This window comes from Symphodus melops (assembly GCF_947650265.1).
Source record: "Symphodus melops genome assembly, chromosome: 9".
NCBI lineage: Eukaryota > Metazoa > Chordata > Actinopteri > Labriformes > Labridae > Symphodus > Symphodus melops.
In genome coordinates this window covers 11,217,605-11,231,124 of record NC_136699.1, presented here as the reverse complement: position 1 = coordinate 11,231,124, position 13,520 = coordinate 11,217,605, and the positions used below count along the sequence as shown (strand labels likewise).

The window sequence follows — 13,520 nt, the reverse complement described above, 5'->3', positions numbered from 1 at the left end:
GCACGGTAATGTTTTGCATTATTTTGACTTAAATTCCCATTTGGACTTCATTATTCCTCTGAATTTGAATAGCTGAGAAAAAAAACTGTAGTTGTGGGCAGTTAGACTCAAAACAGGTTTCATATAAAATATATTCAGCATTCACTAAACCGTTCAGTCTCATCGCACACATTTAGCAGACAAAAAGTGTTTAATGGTTGACTTAATAGCTAACCTGGGGAGCTACAAACACACTGCTGTTAATGGTTTAAAGGCGGCATTTAATATTCTTTTACTACATGACTGGTGCAGACACATTGCTGGTTAATTCATTGCAAGTTAGACAGTGTGCAGGAGTTTTTAATTCAATTTTGTCAGGTCAGCCATTGTCACCTAGGGTGGGGAGTGTGACAACTAAAAGCATGACAATGTGTATGTAAAGTGCTGGTTTCCTTGGTGTTACAGGCCAAATACCTGCACGTATTTCAATAACCTGGTTACCTTATACTCACAGGATGAAGGTGACATGGTTTCAAATTATTAGGATACACCACAATTTGTAAGCAAAGGGAAACATGGTGCCTTTAATGTCTATTCAGACCAAGCTGCTTGTTTAAGTAACCACTGTATGAGCTTACTTCTTCGCCTCCGTTTGTGTGTAACTTTGAGAGGAAAATGAAAATATCTGTACACAAATAAAATGCTAATTGCTAGGTTAACATATAACTGAACTACTGCCTTGAATCTTTGTTTGAATAATAGACAGTACTAATATGCAATTGAAAAAACAGCTTGGGACTAGGTGTATTCATATGTTCGTATTTTACATGTTCTTTTCTGTCACACTGCTTTGGGCTGTGAGAACAGCTTTTCATCATCTGCAGAAAAACAGAAAATGACTAAATAAATCGACAATCTCTTTGTGACTACACTTTTTAAATTTAAATTAAAAGTAGTGTCCATGTTTCCAGCAACAATATCACTCGGTGTTTCAAATTGATTCCACCAATAAACTTTGTTTTCCTGTCATGTAGCTGCTGAAACACACGACTGATTCACATTGTGTGTTTTCTTTGTCAAGTTAATGACTGCTTTGTTTCTTGTCAGGTCTTTGAGAAGGAACATTTCAAATGGTCTAATTGATCGAATGAAGGGTTCATGTGCTGAAGTTAGAGGAGGGAGAGGAACAATAAATAGAGCCTGACTGTGGATCACAGAGAGCTGGAGCTGAAATGTGGTGAAACCAGCCTCTACACGCCTACGCCGCCACACATTCTGATGAGGCTCAGCGTGCAGCTCTCAGCGTGAATATCAACACTGAGGCCTATCTGGACAGACGCATCAACATACACATACGCGCACACGCACACGCACACACACACAGAATAAATCCATTCCATTAATTCTTTCTATTCATTGCAGTATTGACACTTTTTCCAGAAAGAATCATAGAAATAAACTAATTTTAAAAGTGTTTTGCTTTAGACATCTAGCTTTATTTTCGGGCTGGAATCATGAGTTACTTATTGGCAAATATGTAGCGACAAAAAGCCTGTTCTTATCAATAAACAAAGCGTGTAGGCATAAAGATTGGGCTGATTTTTAATCACCATCTTATTTTATCAGTAAAGTTGTCATTGTTTACGTTTCAGTGAACTCAGAACAATGACTAAAATGTAGGTTTGACGATTTTATATAATCATCTATTGTGATTGTGAGTAACAGCACTGTACAGTCGTCCTACTGTAGCAGACAGCGAGAAATGTAATATTGAGATCATTTTCACTGCCTGGACTCTTGAGAGGGAAGGGGCGTCTTTTTCTGTCATCTTTGAGTGGATTTATTGGGGATTGATGATAATCATGATAAACACCAGGAAGTATACATCACACTTCATCTAAAAGCATGTGTCATATCTGTGTGTTCACTTTTGATTCAAATAAGAGTTTTGTCATCTTTGACTTACAATTTGAAACAGTTATCATATCATAAATATAGTATTTAATATAAGACGGGCACAGTCAGTCTTATATGCAAACTTGAGAATCACAGAAGAAAAAGCATGAAATGTTTCCCTTGAATCAACTTCCCAGAAAACCTCGAGAGCACATGTCAAACTCAAGGCCTGCGTGCGCTAACAATTACATCCAGCCTTTCACAATAACTGGCTCACTCATATACAGCAGGTCAATTATGAGGATGATGGTATTATTATTATCATTATGAAGATGTTACTACACTATAATAATTATAAATGGAAGGAAAGTTGTTGCGCTATTTCTTTAAGCATGTTTTGAAAAGGATTTGAACTTAGTGTGTAGTTGAAGCTGAGCATTACGTCTGCCTTCCTCCTGAATCAGATGTAACAAGAAATAGTGTGCTCATGCTGAGATTACTGAACAGGAGACGTGGCGCTTTACAGGCTTATAAATTATCAAAAGCTATATGCTCCGATGTCCCTGTAGGATCACGAGTGCGTGGATGAAAGTGTGCACCATAGATTGTATTAAAAGAGTGCAGCCTTCAGTAGAGTCCACAGATCTGTATTGAAAGAATCTTATAAGATGACAGTCCTTTATTGAAGCACTCACTGATGAAGGAGTGAGTGCTCCCTCAGAAACCACTTGCACTGCTTGAAATTTGCACAGAAAGAAAGTATGGGGCGCCAATCAAAGCTGTTGATGGCTGCTAGACTCTAATATTCACCAATCGCATAGATTATCAAAGGTCTATGCTAAATCACAAGTTTCATTACATAAGAAGTTTGGGTTGGAGTGGATTTCCAGTCTGTTAATTTCATCTTTTAATGACACCTTCTTTTTTTATGATTTTTATAGATGTTTGCCTTGATTTGTCCCATAAATGATCTCTTTTCATTTTACAGTAAGTGTGAGACATGTAATGGAGTTTTCAGGCTATATTAAAAAAATATTAGAAATGCCATGGAGATAATCCTGTACAGGAGGATTCCCCCCCCCCCCCCCCCCCCCTCACACACACACACTCCTGTGATGCTCTTAATCCACACTTCAAATCTCAGCTCAGTCTGTAAAGGTGCTAATTTCAGTTCAAGTGTTTAAGCACCACAATGAGCACTGCAGGCCTATTAGATAAAGTTCCTCGATTATTGCAGCGAGGCCTGATTTTGAGACTTTTATTCGTATTAAAAAAACGTCTCTTTCATTGATGTTGTAACCAAAAGAGGTCACATGAATCATATCAAGCTTCATGTTCATGTGGCACCACTCCTGCAATAAAACATGTGTATCTTATCAAACAGCAATAATCTGTTTGCCAGAACTGGAAGACGGGGAGCTGGTGTGATAGTGGAGTGAAGACGACTACGCCAACCAGCAGTGTGGTGAAGAAATGGTGAAGAAACAAATAAAAATCTTCTGTTGATCGAATAATTTATTAATCCAACAATTGTTTCTGCCCTGCAATCATCATGTCATCACATCACTAATCCACCTAAATGTAATAAAGGAAGTACAGACTAGTAACTCAGCTGTGTTTGTTTGTCTTGGCCCTATTAAATAAATGATCTGATACACAATTATTTTTTACAGCATTAGACAAAAAGGCAAAAAACGCTTAAACATGTCTTACATCTCAATTGTATTTTTAAGTTGTCAGAGACTGTTAAAAAGCTAACATTACACTGTCACAACAGGGAAAAAGACTTCTTCTGAGAACTGGCAATAGGATGAATCATTATTGTGAATCATCGCCTGGTGAGCAGAAACAGTATTATTTATAGTGTTTGAGGATGCAGCAGATAGCAACGGAGAGAGATTAGGACACGTGAATAACTGAACTTTACGCACCATATGAAACACCAACACAAGGAAAGAAAAGGCAATACATGCAAAGGACAAATAGTTTGGAACATAGTTGTGTTTATGTGCGTGTGTTGTGTTATTCTTTATGTTGTCACGTGTGTATTTAATCTCCCCACAGTCAGAAGTCAAGTTGTTCAGAGTGAACATGTGCTCTGGAAAAGTCGTTCAGCCATGCCAATGTATCAGCTGAGCACTCAGCGGTGGCCAGGTTCACAATTCGGTCGTGGGTGAGCATGCGTGTGTGTGTGTGTGTGTGTGTGTGTGCGTGTGTGTGTGTGTGCAAAACTGTATGTGCAGGACAGGTTTGGTTCAACACTGGGTCACTTGCTGGTCATTCATCTGCATGTCATGTGCCTAATGTTGCTGAAGCACATTTTTTCTAACTGACACCAACGTGAAGGAAGAGCTTTTCTGAAACTAAATCATAATCTATAATTTCATCAAAAATATTTTTCCACCTTTTCTTTTTCCTGTCCTGTTTTTTTTTATTCCATCTCTCCCATTTTATTTTAGTCCCCTCTCTTTATCATCTCTCCTCCACCCTCTCTCCCTCTTCTTTCCTTTTCCATTCAATCCATCTTTGTTTCATTCTCCACGTCCTTTGTCGTCACTCCCTCTGTCCCTCCCTCCTTCCCCATTACCTCATCCAGTCACCCACCTCTCCTTTCACCCCTATTACCTTCTCCTCCATCCAGCCGTCACCATCTTTCTATCCTCTCCTGTTTTATCCATCCTTCACCCTCCCATCAGCCTACCTTGTCGCTCTCATCCCTCCATTATCCCTTCTAGCCCTGCATCCTTTTCCCTCCCTGCTCTCCTCCATTAGATATCCCCCCCCTCCTCTTTCCCCCTTCTCTCTTCGTCACCTGAGGTAGACAGTTCTGTCAGGAGTCGGCCTTATTTACCGCCTCTCTTCGCTCCTGTTTACATTATCGATCGGCAGGGTTGCTTTAGTTCCACCATACATCAACACCACCTCCTCCTCACTCCCCCACCCCAGTGTTACGGCTCACATTACCCTGAAAGACAGAAAGATAGAGAAACAGATGAGTGTGTGTGTGTGTTTGTGGGAGGGGGGGGAGCTTGATGGGGAGATGGAAAGCTAGCAGAGCATGTAAGGATGTGTGAGGGATTTATGTGTGAAGGAGAAGGTGCGTTAGGTAGTGTGTTATGAAGTGTGTGTGAGGAGCTGTGTTAAAGGGTGAGAGTGGATGTGTTATGTGTGTGAGTTTAAAATGCGGAAAACATACTCCATCATCCGGTGTGCACATGTAAGCGTTCGCTAACAAAAAAAGGGATTTCAAATTCCCATTCAGTGATTTTAAAGTGTACATATAATAAGCAGAATTATGGGAAAACTCTTACATTATTTTGATTGTTTAATGTCATTTTCGGAAGATTAATCACATTATTTTGGGACCTGACTGCAGGAGTGTGGCTGGCACAAAGGGTTTTAGTTATGTTTGGGGAGCAGCAGTTGGTGATGCAGTTCCTCCCAAAAGTGCTCAAGGAGCATTTCATACAGTATGAAGAGAGTCCTTTTCTCTCACCACTAAATGTAAGGGCAAAACAAAAATGTATCCAAAACCTTAATGACAAGAACAAGGTTGTCACGTTCCGGGTAGGAAACAGGGAGAGGAGGACCCAAGTGCAGAATAACCAAAATTTATTAACAAAAAGATAAAACAAAAACTTATAAAGGAAAAAATCCAAAACGTTCCAAAAAGCAAAAACAAAGGAAATCCAAAAACCACGACGAGAAAACACAGGGAGCAGGGAGAAGCAGCAACCAAAGACACAACGACATACGAAAGACAATGTCAATACAATGAACCAACAAGAAACAGAGGCAAACACAGAGACTAAATAGACAAGGGGTAATCAGACACAGGTGAGACTAACGAGACAGGTGAGGAACATCAGGGTAATCAGAAAGGCGGGAAACACAAGGAACAAAGAACACAAGACCAGAACACTGAAGACAAGTACAAAGTAAAACCCAACACTGATACCACCACCAAAACCAGATCTACAAAATAAAACAGGAAACACTAAAGACTAGACTAAAAACACAAGACAGGAAATAAACTAACAGGCAACATAGGAGAACACAAGGACACAGGGAAACACACTAAGGACTAAAGTAAACCACACTAGGAACATACATACACAGAACACGAGGGAAATAATGAACTAAAACAAGATTAAATACAGAACAAAACCAAACCATGACAAAGGTCTGGAGACATCAAGTTGTGCTCAATGTCAGGCATGATATTTTGTGTGTTTGTTTTTTTGGATTCCCTTTAACTTTGGCAAAGCAAGAAGCTATTCTCGGTGGAGGAGGTGTTTTGGATTTGGGGCCCTTATGAAATGATGATTTGTAGAATCAAAGAGAATCGAATACAATAAGAAGTCAAATAATAGAAGCAAATGTAAACAGTTTTTGTAAACTGTGTAATGTAAACAGAGAGAGAGAGAGAGAGAGAGAGAGATAGAGAGAGATAGAGATAGAGATAGAGATAGAGATAGAGAGAGAGATAGAGATAGAGATAGAGAGATAGAGAGAGAGAGAGAGAGAGATAGAGATAGAGATAGAGAGAGAGATAGAGATAGAGATAGAGAGAGAGTACAAACTTGAATAAAAAGTATTGTTTTAAAATAATTTGTGTTTCAATTCCATCCATAGTTTCCATGTTTATAATCATCTATGTTGAAAAGTGTAGCAGTTTGTAAAGACAAACTCTTTGGATCATGGAACAGTGAGTGTAAGACATCAATGAAGTCAATGACCATCCTTTGGATTTTTAACTGATCACCATGACGATGGTTTTCAGGTTCAAGTGTTGAACTGGTGTTGTGGGCTCCACACTGAACACCAGCTGCTCTGGAGCTGCTGGAGAACTTCACTGATGCAACACAGTGAAACTGCCCTTCCTCTTTGTTGTGCTCTCATTGACAGGTTTAATGATGGTGAAGAGGGCTCCAGTAAAGATATGCAAATGAATTATTAAATGTTCAGTTGTGGTGAAATGTGGGAGTGGAAATAAGACACATGCAAAGGGATTAAATCTGTTGAAACAGAACCTGGCACACGTGTGGCGTTCAAGCTCAACCAAAGAAAAACTTTCACGCTTAACAAGGCTGCATGAATAAAACAACATGAGGGTGTGCAATACATACATTAAAAAGACTGTCTCATCAGAATGACTGAGAAAAATGATTCTTTTTAAACTTGCTTTCTCACTCAGCATGTGTTCTTTCTTCACCAGTCAGACAGAACGCTGCGTGTACTTGCTTTTACACCAATTACAGATCAGCTGAAGAACCAGCAAGCAACTCTTAAATGACTTAAAAAATACACAATCTACTTTATTTTGGATTCAGGAGGGACATGTTGCAAACTGCTGCACGAACGATGCAATATTTCTCACACTTCAGATCGTCAACAAGCTATTGAACAATGGAAATTGCCAATGTTTCATTTCAGTTATTATTTCATGTATCAGGTCCCTGCATTCGTTGTTTCAAAGTATGTATATCTTAAAAATGCATGTCAACTTTAGACTGTAAACTTTAAACTGCTTTTTATCCAAGAGCACGCGATTGTTCCCTGTTTACAAATACAAACATGCTTACAACAGATATAGTTAACCTACAACAAATAAGCAACTCTCCTTCAAAAGAAGCTGCAAACAGGCCAGGGTCCTGCTCCAACTCTTCACCTGCAAACCAGTGATTAATGGACCAGCTGCTCTTCAATAAAGATTCTCTCAAACTTTCAACTTAAAAAAAAAAACACGTTGACAGAAATGTCCAGAAGTGTGTGTGTTCAGCTCAGATTGTCAGAGTCGCTTTGTAGCTGTTACCTAAAGTGTTTTCCAGTCTCTGGCTGTTTGTTGATTAATGAGGGAGAAACTTAACAGACCAGCTCATTCATGCTGATTTTGCACATAACAGGAACACACCGTTTTATGCCGTCTGTAGCCAACAGCAGCCAACACTGGGTTAGATGCAAGCGGTGCAGAAAAGCAGGCATGTAATGACCACTTTTTATCTTCCTTCGTAGAGGTTAAATGTTCCCACATTATCATTACAGGAGCATGTGCACACGTGTTGGTTTATGATATGTAAAGAAGACATTTAAAGCTGCATGCAGATGGATGTGAGTGCATAGTATGGATTAATGGCTGTCATTACTCTGTAGTCGAGCATTTTGTTGACATATTGTGTCCTTGCTGCTGTTGGTCTGCACTGAAGTATTTCCACACAGAGGAGGGAAACCTGTTTAACTGTTGTTAAACAGTTGCCAGGCCTTTAAATATCTAGCCTGCAGAGGGTGTTTCCAATCGCTCTGAACAAGAGTCGTCAGATGGTAATAAGGTATTCTGCACAGTGATTTGATTTGAGCTGAATGTCATGTAAGTTAATTGAGCAGTTTTCTCGCTGAATGTTTAAATCTTCAGCCTTTTGTTCTCTCTTCTTGCTCACAGATTTGTCCAACCAAATTTGAATGGTTTAATCGTTTCTGTTTTTCTATGCAGCGATGACAAATCTAGCTACAGTGTGTACATTTAAATTCACTTTTTACATTTGAACAATGTATTGTAATGTTTTTCATTGTGCCTTGGTACAGTTTTTCTTTCTCTTTAACCTGCACAGAGACTACAGATTTCATATCACTTTTCTTTTTTTTTTTTTTTGTTAACCTAAATTTGGTGTATTTGTAATGCATGCATTCACATACTGGTGTTCCTAAATTAACTCTGTCCCTATCACACAAACACATATATGAATGAAATCACACCTGTTGAAGTTAAAGGTCCCCGAACAATCTATAATCACCACCAATCTATAAAGGCTTTAGCACCACCTGATGTAGGGGACTAAAAGGTATAAGGAGGTGTAAAAGGTATGGGAGGGAGTCTGGAGTTAAGATGATTACAACATTGGGATGGCTCTCAATTCTGAAGTCAAATACGATTAAAACTTTGAATAAAAATGTAATTCATGTGTAAAACATCTATTTCACAGTGAAGAGTGAAAAAGTGTCTTTTCGTCTATTTGTGTTTTATTTGTATTTCCTGTTATTCTGAACTCTTACCCGTTATCAGCTGGTTTTATAAGACAGTCGCTCTCCTCACAAGGTGCTAAACTCCTCTGTGTTTTTCTCTTCAGTTTTCAACCAGAGAAAACGGTCCTGCTTATCAGATTTATTCAAATAAAATACTTCTTTGATCAATGTGTAAAAAAACGCAACGTGACCTAATTAAAACACAAAGCACATTCCGAACAGATGGCATTGAGACACTTTCTTAAAAAAACATACTACTACACTTGTCCCATCAAACTGTTTAATCTACAATAAAACAGAAAGAAAAGAAAGAAAGGGAAAAGTTGACTCTGCAGACAGGTAGACAAAGAAGGGAAACAGTAAGTAACACAGACGGGGAAAGCAAAAACAAAACGTGTACCAGAGTGCAGCCTGATTTGTCTTGCACATTTATGCAAAAAAGAGGCAGTAAGAGGCTCCGTGTGTGTGGGTGCGTCTAAGCTCCTTCACTCTCAAGTGGCCGTCACACCGGTGTGAGCCTTAAGCAAACTTGAAGGAGTGCCATCCGGTGACACCCACTCCACTTTTCCTTTTGTCTGCCATCTCAGCTTCCTTCTTCTTTTTTTCAGAGTATTGTCATACAAGCCTTTTTTTTGGCTCAGTCCCACTTCCTCTCCTCCCAGCGAGGCCTCCCACCATTCTTACCTGGGAGGCCACAAGGCGCTGCTCCTGCTTTTCATACTCAACAACCATCCATCCCTTTTTTCTCTCCCCCTCCCCTTTTTTTCTCTCCTCTCTCTCTCTCTTACCTCCATCTGTCTCTGGCCTTTATATATCCTCCTTTAAAGCAGGAGGCAGGAAAAAGGCTAGCTGCTCCTTTGTGCGCCCACCCTCAGTTTGTGCTCACCCAAGCGGATAGGCTCTAAAATCCAGGCCCTGGTTTGGGCACAAAAGGAAGGCTCGGGTCTTATAAAGGCCCCTACGGCTCTCCCTATCTCTTTCCATCTCTTTCTGAGAAAGACGGGGTGGCAGTTATTCTAAACAGGGGACATGGTGCCGCTGCAAAAAAAGGAGCGGTTTTAATTCTCTTAGTGTTGCAAAGGGGTTCTTTACTCCCTTTCAGGACTGCTCTCCAACTCTTCTTCTTTTGTGTTCCCAGCAACACTGGAGCTAAAAAAAAAAAAAAAAAGTTCTTCCCCTTGAAGGCGTATGAATTAACTGAATGTATTAACACCAAAGTTGCTGCTGCTGTGATCATCATCACGCTTCTCCTCATCGGCAGAGGCAGCTTTTGACGAAGCTTTTTAACACCTCAAAGGATCTCACTGCTGACGCCAAGGCAGGAAGAAGCAGAGATGTCGACAACCTTGTCAAAAAAAAAAGAGAAGAAGAAAAAACTAGCAAGGTATCACAGTGTGAGTGTTATAGTCTTTAGCCCAGAGCCTTGTCAAGTCTCCTGGCACAACTTCAGAAACCTCACTGCAGATGAAGAAAATGATACAAGCAAAGAAGGAGGGGGGAGTGAGCTGGGGAGGGCGAGCAGGAGGGGAAGGGGGCGGAAGAGAGATGCAAAGGACAAAGATGAAGAGGAGGGTTAAAGGAGGGGACAGTAAGGGGTAAGGAGGGGAGAGAGGAGATGATGAAGAAGACGATAGAAAGAACGGGAGGAAACAAGGTGTTCAAGTTGTTGACTGCAATGGGCAGAGGCACCTTGTCTTCAAAGATACGCAGACACAGAAAGAGAGAGAGCAACAAGGCGACGGGTGAGGCACAGAGATGGAGGTCTTGGAGGAGAGGAAGAGGGGGAGTCTGGGAGAGCTGCAGTGAGGATTTTAATTAGTAGTAATTGGCCACCGAGGGAGCAGAAAGTGGGATGGGGAGGATAGGAGGGAAGAGTGGGGGAACATAACAGGCACTTTTTGACAGAGTGATATCTCTCTTGCTTTGTATCTCTCCATTTTCTTTGGCACTTTTTTCTATCTAAAGACTTTCCAGCTATAATTTTTCACCTCAATGTGTTTTTACCTCCCACTTTGATACTCCCGCCCTCCCCAAATAGTTCCCTCCACACACTGATATACTCCTTCACACACCGACAGAGCAAATATGAAGTGATTGGCATATGAGAAGGAATAAAGAGTCTACTTGTATTAACTCTAGGAAAAAAACAGAGATTATCTGTTTTGATGGAAAAAGAACGCTCCTCTCTTTTTAATCCTTTATTACTTAATGTACCGTGATCAGGTTTGCAAAATTCCATGAATTTTCAAAGTTGGAAGCTTTCCGTGGAAATTAACAGGAATTTATAGGTATTAACGGGAATAAACCAGGAATTTACTAAATTGAAGTTTGGCCTTTGACAGAGAACTTACCAACTGGATATTTGGGGAAAATGTATTTTTGTACACATTTGATTATCTATGGTATTCCTTAATCACGTGCTGGGATGATTTCTAGGACTAAACTTTGAGCCCAGAGCACAAGACCATTGGAGCCACACATTTGAGCCCATGGACTATAAATTGATGTAAGTTTGGATGATATTATGGGGTTACATATTCTAAAAACGTGATACAAATATGTTGAAATGTTGTTTAAATGGTATTATTTTGCATGGATGTCTGCATAGGACAAACCCGCCCTTTCCCTCCCAGATGTGTCACTATGTTGTATCTCTGTGTTCTCAGCAGGGGAACGAGGACAGACTGGGGAACAGGTTAGCAGGCTTACAGCTGTGTTTATCGGTACACAGGTGAGCTCTGGGACACCGGGTCGTCTGGACAACTCATTTGGCCCTGGCAACCACAAAACACACAGGATCGCCTTTTACTGCTCGCAGCTGACTCACAGTGAGGAGCACAATTATTTATGCACAAACACGCACACTCAGAATGATCTCAAACAGTTCCACTCTTAATTAGGTCCTCCTAATTACAGAAAAGTTGAGAGATTGCTGATTTAACTGCAGGAAAGTTTGGTTAATATGTGATTTTAGTCCAGGCCTGCTTGATATTTTCCAGCTGTCATTTGTCAACATCCCTAAATTGCTTGTGACTCTTGCTAAATAGCAGACGTAGAGTGCCATGCACTCTGGGTGTTGCTAGGTTACGTTTCTGGGATGCTACTGGCTAAGTGGCTGCGGGATCATCGATGGACTCTCTGCAAAGAGGCCTGACAGCAGGTCCTCTGGACTATTTGGCAACTCATGCGTCAGACACTCTTGAGATCCCACATCTGGTGGCAAACCCATACAAATCAACATCAAAGTGCAGTCTTTGAGATTGGACCTGTCTGTCACCGTCTCTGCCACCCTCTTGTCGGCTTCCATTTTCACATCTCGCTCTTTTCCACCACGTCCTGTGCCTGCTTGGTTATCCCTTCTTTCCTCTGATGCAGTCGCTGCTGTCTCGCCTCGCTCTGCCTCCTGCTGAGAGGTAATCAAGCCCTGTTGCGCATGTTTAAGTATCTGAGCAGATGCATGTTGAATTATTCTCGGGACTTGATGTTTTGTCTGCAAGGCCGCTCTTTTATAGCTCATGCTGGGGAACATCCACACAAACAGAAACCCAAGGCAGGGACGTGAACAACTCACACACTTAGTCAGTCACTGAGTCAGAAATAAAGTCAGTCATACGGATCTCATGTTGACAGACAGTTGCAGGTAGGAGAATGATAAGACCTGACAGGCAACCCACACTGATACACTTAATACAGCGACTGTATGACACAAGTAACCACAACCCAGAAAGGCAGAGTACAAGGCTGTGCAACGTGAGTATTTCCTGAAGGTTTAAATACACATCCACACGAGTTAACACACAAATATGCACTCACACTGACACTAAGCAGCATTGACACATAAATATCTTCAAAGTTGAACAAGTGAACCAACAAAGAAGATCAGACGATGTAAGAACTCATCTGTTCCTAATTCCCTCTTGTCTCCAGCTCCCTTCACGTCTGTCCCCTCCCCAAAGCTGGTGAGAGCTAACCACTCTTCCACTTGCTCCTTATCTATCTCTCCTCTTACTCTCCATCCTGCCTCCAGCTCGACTTGATCATCTTCTCTTCCTTTTTTCCTCTCCCAGCCTTTCTCTGTGAACTTAAACTCACTGTTGAACCACGAGCTGTTATCACACACTCTCAGAGTTGCTTTTATCTCTTTTTGTCAACACACACACCTGGGTGGTCATTATGATATACAAAGCTTGGTTAAGGCATTGATGGATTGGTGTCATTTTAATCTGTATGTGTGTCGCTGCAGTGGCAAAAAAAAAAAAAAACATGCGAGAGAAGGTTGGACTGTGTTACTGAGTGTCAAGTAACGACATGGGAAAAGCTTTGAACTGTCAACAACACTTAACACACTGGATGAGAGAAGAGAGATTCTGCACATAAATGTTTCAGAGACTTAGGTATTGGATAATCTCTTAGGTCACTCAGTCTTGCTAACACAACAATACTGCACTGATTTAAAATTGCACCCTAAGACAAGATTGATGCTACAGAACCACAGGTATTGCCTTTACTTCTCATGTAACATGTTTTTCTTTCCCCACACCTGATGCCTACATTACCCACAATGCATCTACATGGCCAACAGTTCAGATATGAGCGGGTTTCATGCTAGGAGTCGCTTATTTTTT

General features: G+C 40.8%; 1 protein-coding gene across 3 annotated transcripts in view; it reads right to left on the bottom strand.

Annotated features, from left to right (window-relative positions):
• macrod1 (mono-ADP ribosylhydrolase 1) overlaps positions 1-13,520 on the bottom strand; it is a 102,586-nt gene that overhangs the window by 14,576 nt on the left and 74,490 nt on the right. The window lies entirely within an intron of this gene.